Consider the following 5,976-nt stretch of genomic DNA (forward strand, 5'->3'; position numbering starts at 1 on the left):
ATATATATATATGGAGAGAGAGAGAGAGAGAGAGAGAGAGAGATAGATAGAGATATATCAAGGCCTATTAGATAACATGACATTAAATGGAGACTTCATTGACCATAAAGTTGCTGCCTCTGAGTGATGAAAATGTGTTATTTTCAGTGAAATCCATGAGCACAATATCACTGCCAGGTTCTTTTGCCACACAACATGCTTCCTGAATATAAAGGACATTGTCATACAACAATGGAAAGGATAAGGGATTATGATGCTGGCAGAAGCGCTGTGGAAAGAGGAGGCATATTCTTATCTGGAGTATGTTTCCATCTCTGTAGGAGGACAGTAATGTTTATACATGATAAGAGAGGGTCAGTATAATGCACTTCATACCAGGTAGCCCTCTGGCACCCTATCAGAAACTCAGTTGTGGATTGTGTTCTTAGAAAATTGTGCATTCATTCAATAGCATTGGTAGATAAAAGAGTCTCCTGCAAGGAAAATGTTTGTCACTGGTCCCTGATAAAACCTCCATTCCTGCCATGAAAGTCATGTTATTTATAGCGAGTTGTCTTGTCAGTAATTAAAGCCAAGAGAGTCTGCTCCACAAGGGATGTCTTTTGATGGACAATTATATGTGACACAAACATCCACACGATCTGCCTAATCGAAGACACCCATCAGCATACCTTTTCTCAGACATTTTGCCACCAAGTTTTCAGTTTTGTTCTTTCAAATTTCTGTCCAATTAATTATTGGATCTACGCTAATAGGCAGTGGCTCTTTGATGATAGATATTGAAATTAATATTTGGCAAGTTTTTGTTTTTAACTCAGTCATTGCATTAAACATTTTCTTGTAATACTATAGTTTATCTTCGCAAGTATTCCAAGATAATTGATTTTTCTTTTTATAGAAGAGAAAATTGAGGCTCAAGATAATCAAATATTTTACTAATGCCTCACATTTAATAAATGGTAGAGAAAGAATTTGAATCAACTTTTGACTCAAAGTCTCACCTTTCGTCTATAACCAACTACCTTTGAGTGTGTCGAAAACTAACCCATTAAAATTCTTTTTGAGTGTGCATGTGTATATGTGCATGTGTTCTGGTATACATAGAAGCAGGCTTATACATATGAAATGCATTAATAACTTGCCCTTTGGTTGTAGTATCTTTCTGCTGGCATTGTTATTTTCTTTAAATTTTATCTTAGGGAATAAAAAACTATCTGTCTAATTGCTCTAATACCTCTTTTTTATCTTAGACTCTGACTGGCCTACCCAAGAGTCAAAAATAGAAAAACAATTTAAAAAATGAAAAATAAGGAATTATAAGTGCAGAGCCAGGGCTAAATACAATTGTTGAGGTCTAAGAATTTAAATGAGTTGAAGTCTGTTTTGATGCACAGTTAATCCGAGCACTATTGACTCCTGATTTATTCTCTTTAATTCACCATTGCATGACTCTTACTACTTGCCTAAGTCCAATGAGACAGAACACTCAAACATACAAGTTACAAGTGGGTTTATTACTTACAGATTATCAGCAACAGGCAACAGAAGGATTCTGGGCGAGTTGATCACCCACAGCTCAGGAAAGCAGCCCAGGCAGATGGAGTCTTGTCTACAAATTTCTCACTTGCACCACAGCTAAGGAACCCTGGAAAGCATCCTTCCTGGCTTTTATACTGTATTAGTCCATTCTTGTATTGCTATAAAGAAATACCTGAGACTGGGTAATTTATAAAGAATAGAGGTTTAATTGGCTCACGGCTCCACAGGCTGTACAGGAAACATGGATGAGGAGGCCTCGGGAAACTTACAGGCATGTCTTACATGGTAGGAACAGAGGCAAGAGAGTGAGAGATAGAGAGAGAGAGAAAGCAAAGTGGGAGGTGCTACACACCACTCTGGTACTAAACAACTTGATCTCCTGAGAACTCGCTCACTATCATGAGAACAGCACCGAGGAGATGGTATCAAACCACTTATGAGAAACGCCTCCTTGATCCAATCACCTTTCAGGAGGCCCGACTTCCAACGCTGGAAATTACAATTCGACATGAAATTTAGTTGAGGACACAGATCCAAACCACATCTTATACCAAGGGGCAACATGACTCACTGGACTGAAGCACTGAAAAACATCTTGTTTTGGGAGCGGCTGAAAAACCACCTGAACTGTTTTGACCACTCCCTATCTCAAGATGTTGCATTCCCAGCACATTCTACAGTTATTCTTAAGAACTTTAAGTGAGAAAGGGAAAAGCACTAGATTGGTCCAAGGCCATCTGGAGAACTGTCCTGAAATAATCATCTTTTCATTCGCTAAACAAATATATATTAACATGGGTGTTCATAATATGTACCATAGTTATAACAGGCCAGGAGCAAACATCTACACACCCTCTAAGTTTGTTCCCTCAGTGAACTTACAATCATATATAAAAAGCTTTTAATAGTAACAAAATACTCTGTGGCTTTTCTGAACTGTTAATATATTGGCAATAATCAGCAACAGAAAACTGCATGAACTTATGTTTTGGAGGCTCTTAGTCTTTCTGCAAAATACTAATTTTAGTACCACATCAAAAATAAAATTAGCATACATGCTCTTCCAGCCGAAATCATATTTGGATCTCCAAAGATGTACTGGTAGATTGTATTAAGATCTGTTCATATGGCCAGGGGCAGTGGTTCACCCCTGTAATCCCAGAATTTTGGGAGGCTAAGGCGGGTTGATCTTGAGGTCGAGAGATCGACCATCCTGGCCAACACGGTGAAACGCCATCTCTACTAAAACTACAAAAATTAGCTGGGCGTGGTGGTGCATTCCTGTAGTCCCAGCTACTCGGGAAGCTGAGGCAGGAAAATCTCTTGAACCCGCGAGGCAGAGGTTGCAGTGAGCTGAGATTGCACCACTGCACTCCAGCCTGACAACAGAGTAAGATTCCATCAAAAAAAAAAAAAAGTTGTTTATCTTCTTGGGACATTTTATCTTTTGGCTATATAGTACTCCATGTAACTCCTGGAACAAAAAAAAAAAAAAAAAAAAAATCAAGATTTCTCTTTTCTCTAGTCTCCTCCCTGGTGACTTCTCTATATCATTTGCTCTTATCTTCTTTCTTGAAAAACCTCTACTCAATTTTAAATTGTCAAGTTAAAAACTCCTTGGCACAGCACATCCATCCACAGCACAGTAGTCAGGCCCTTAACACTTCCACCTTGTAGTCTTCCTCTTCTCACCTTGCATATTTTAAGTTCTGGTAGATTCAATTCATTTGAAATCACCATACAGCATTCTGAAAATTTCATGCTGATCCCTTATCTTTAATAGGCAAAAATAAACTAACTCTTTCCAATATCTAAGTAATATGGAGGCAGAAGCTCTCCTGTTATATTAATGAAAATGTGTTGTCCATATAGTGAGCATATACCCATAAATGTCACCCAATAGATTGAATTTGTCACAGAAACTGCTGTTATCTTCTCCCGTTTCCTCCTAATTGTTCTTCTCACCCACAATGGTGAACTTTTATGAAAGGTGGAGAATAATTTCTTTTGCTTCTTGCAAGGAGTTTTTCTTTATTTGCCATTTCATGATTTGTAACACCAAATATGACTGATGGGCAATCTTCTAATTACTCCGTGCCATACATCAAAACTTTACAATTATCTAGATATGTTATACCTAAATTTTGTGATACTCTAATTCAATGCCCCTCAAAAAATATTCTCTTACCTTACTAAAACCAAAAGTGTTCATATAATAATTTAGTATACTTGTCTAAGACAATGATAAAAAGGAAAAAAAATCGTAGCAGAGTCATTTACCACATGATATAATACATTAAGCAAATGGTATGAAACACTTTGAGAATGGAGACAGAAAAAAATTCTGAAGTTTTCTGTTAGGGTGAGTTTATTCCCATCCTGCCTGAATATTAGCTATCTTTACGATCATTATTAAGTTTTTGACAGGTCACATATCCTCACACTTAAATTGTTAACACTCGTTTTAGACACTGTTCTTTCATATACAATTTTCCTTCAGCAAAGACTGAATTTCTCTTATATTTTGCTTCTTTCCCTTCAAGCTATGTGTTCACCATCTTTAAGATTCAGATTCAATCACATCCTCATAAAACCTTATTTTCTCAAAGATTGATTTGGTCTTACAGCTAATATTTATGGGTTATTGAATACATGACAAGTATTTTGCTACATCTCAAGGATATAAATACAAATAATGCAGACTGTGTACTAAAGGAGCGAAGAAACCGTAATCATGCCATATGCTAAATTCAGTGGCAGGCTCAATATGAGACAGACACAGAACAAAGTAAAAAAGAAATCTCATTCTGTCTTATGGCACAAGCAATGTCTTCCTCATATTTATGTGCCCAGTTTTACACAACTGTTGATGAATAAAGATGTGTTTAATAAAACCAGGAAATGAAAACTGTATCAGCTAAGGTCCTGAAAGAGTGTCAGGATTACTTATAAAAGATACTGCAGAGAAGGTCTTTGTAATGAATAGATTTAAAATTAGGTGATCTCTGCATATTTATAATTGTAATAATATACGGTTCCATTGCAGAATTAACCTTTTGCAGGTAAGTTCATTTTCATTTTAATTCCTACATTGAAAATTGTCTGACAACTTTTGTCCACGAAGATGTAGCTAATCAGATCTCCATAAATATTCTCAAAGCTTATAATTGCCTTAGGAGTAGTAAAAAATACAAAAGTCATTAGACACTTTGTCTTTATAAGATTTGTCACTACGTGTTTGGAACTAGAAGACCAAATAAAGGTAGAGTATAGTTAATGAGAGCTGTGGTTTCAATATGTCCCTTAAGAGATGTGTGGGAAACTTAATCTCAAATGCAACAGTATTAGACAGTGGGGCCTAATGAGAGGTGATTAGGCCATGAGGGTATACTGAATGGATTCATGATCTTATTAAGACAATAGGTTCTTTACAAAAGGAAAAGTTTGCCTTTTCTTTTGCTTTTCCCTCCCTCTCACACTCTGTTTTCCTTCTGCCTTCTGCTATGAAACTGAGGCTTGTCAGGTGACAACCTCTTTGTCTTGCAATTCCAAACTTCTGAAATGTGAGCTAATATGTTTCTATTCATTGCAAATGACTTAGTCTCAAGTATTCTGTTATGGCAGCACAAAATGGACTGAAAACATTGCCTCTCACTCAAACCCTCTCTCAAAAATCCTTGCAAGTCAAAAGTTAATCTATTGTTAAGCTGTAGCTCAAAAGTTATCTCTTCCATAATATATTTTCAGAGATTTCAATCTGATTTGATCTTAGCTTTCTGTATTATCAGTACAAAGTATAGGAGATGCTGTAGATTATAAACATGCTCAATATAAATGTATTTTTGCTAAGTGTGCTGTGTTCCCATAGCTATCTTCTGCTACAATGGAAGCCTCTTGAGTACAGGTCCAACTTGATTGGGTTTCCTCCTCTCCAATAATTTCTCATATAGGTATATATATTTGGGAGCAAAATAATTACAATTTATTTGGTACAGAATAATATATATCCTCATTTAAAGTGATATTCGTGCCATCTCAGAAAGACAACACTAAATATGAAAATAAAAACAACATAATAGTAAAAATACTGAATGTTATTAATAAAGTCACAGATTCAGAAAACAAATGTATGGAGAGTGTCCATAAGCAAAAAAGGAGACTTTCGAATAGGAAGAAATCGTCATGATGATATTGTTTCACTCAGCTCCGCTAGCCCTCACTGTCACTTGACAAAATGAGGCTCAGCAAAGAAGAAAGTCCTCAACAAAAGCACTCAACATGGTTAGCACTTGGACCTATGTCTTTTCATTCTATGTTGATTTTTTTTCTATTTTACAAAATCAAGATTGAGAGAAGACATAAAAGTACTATTACTCTATAGTATGGGCAATAAGTAATAGCTTATGCCCAAAAGAAAAATGAATGTTTGTAACATTG

Source organism: Sapajus apella, unplaced genomic scaffold (assembly GCF_009761245.1).
Source record: "Sapajus apella isolate SASKATOON/1434 unplaced genomic scaffold, GSC_monkey_1.0 scaffold67, whole genome shotgun sequence".
NCBI classification, from domain to species: Eukaryota; Metazoa; Chordata; class Mammalia; order Primates; family Cebidae; genus Sapajus; species Sapajus apella.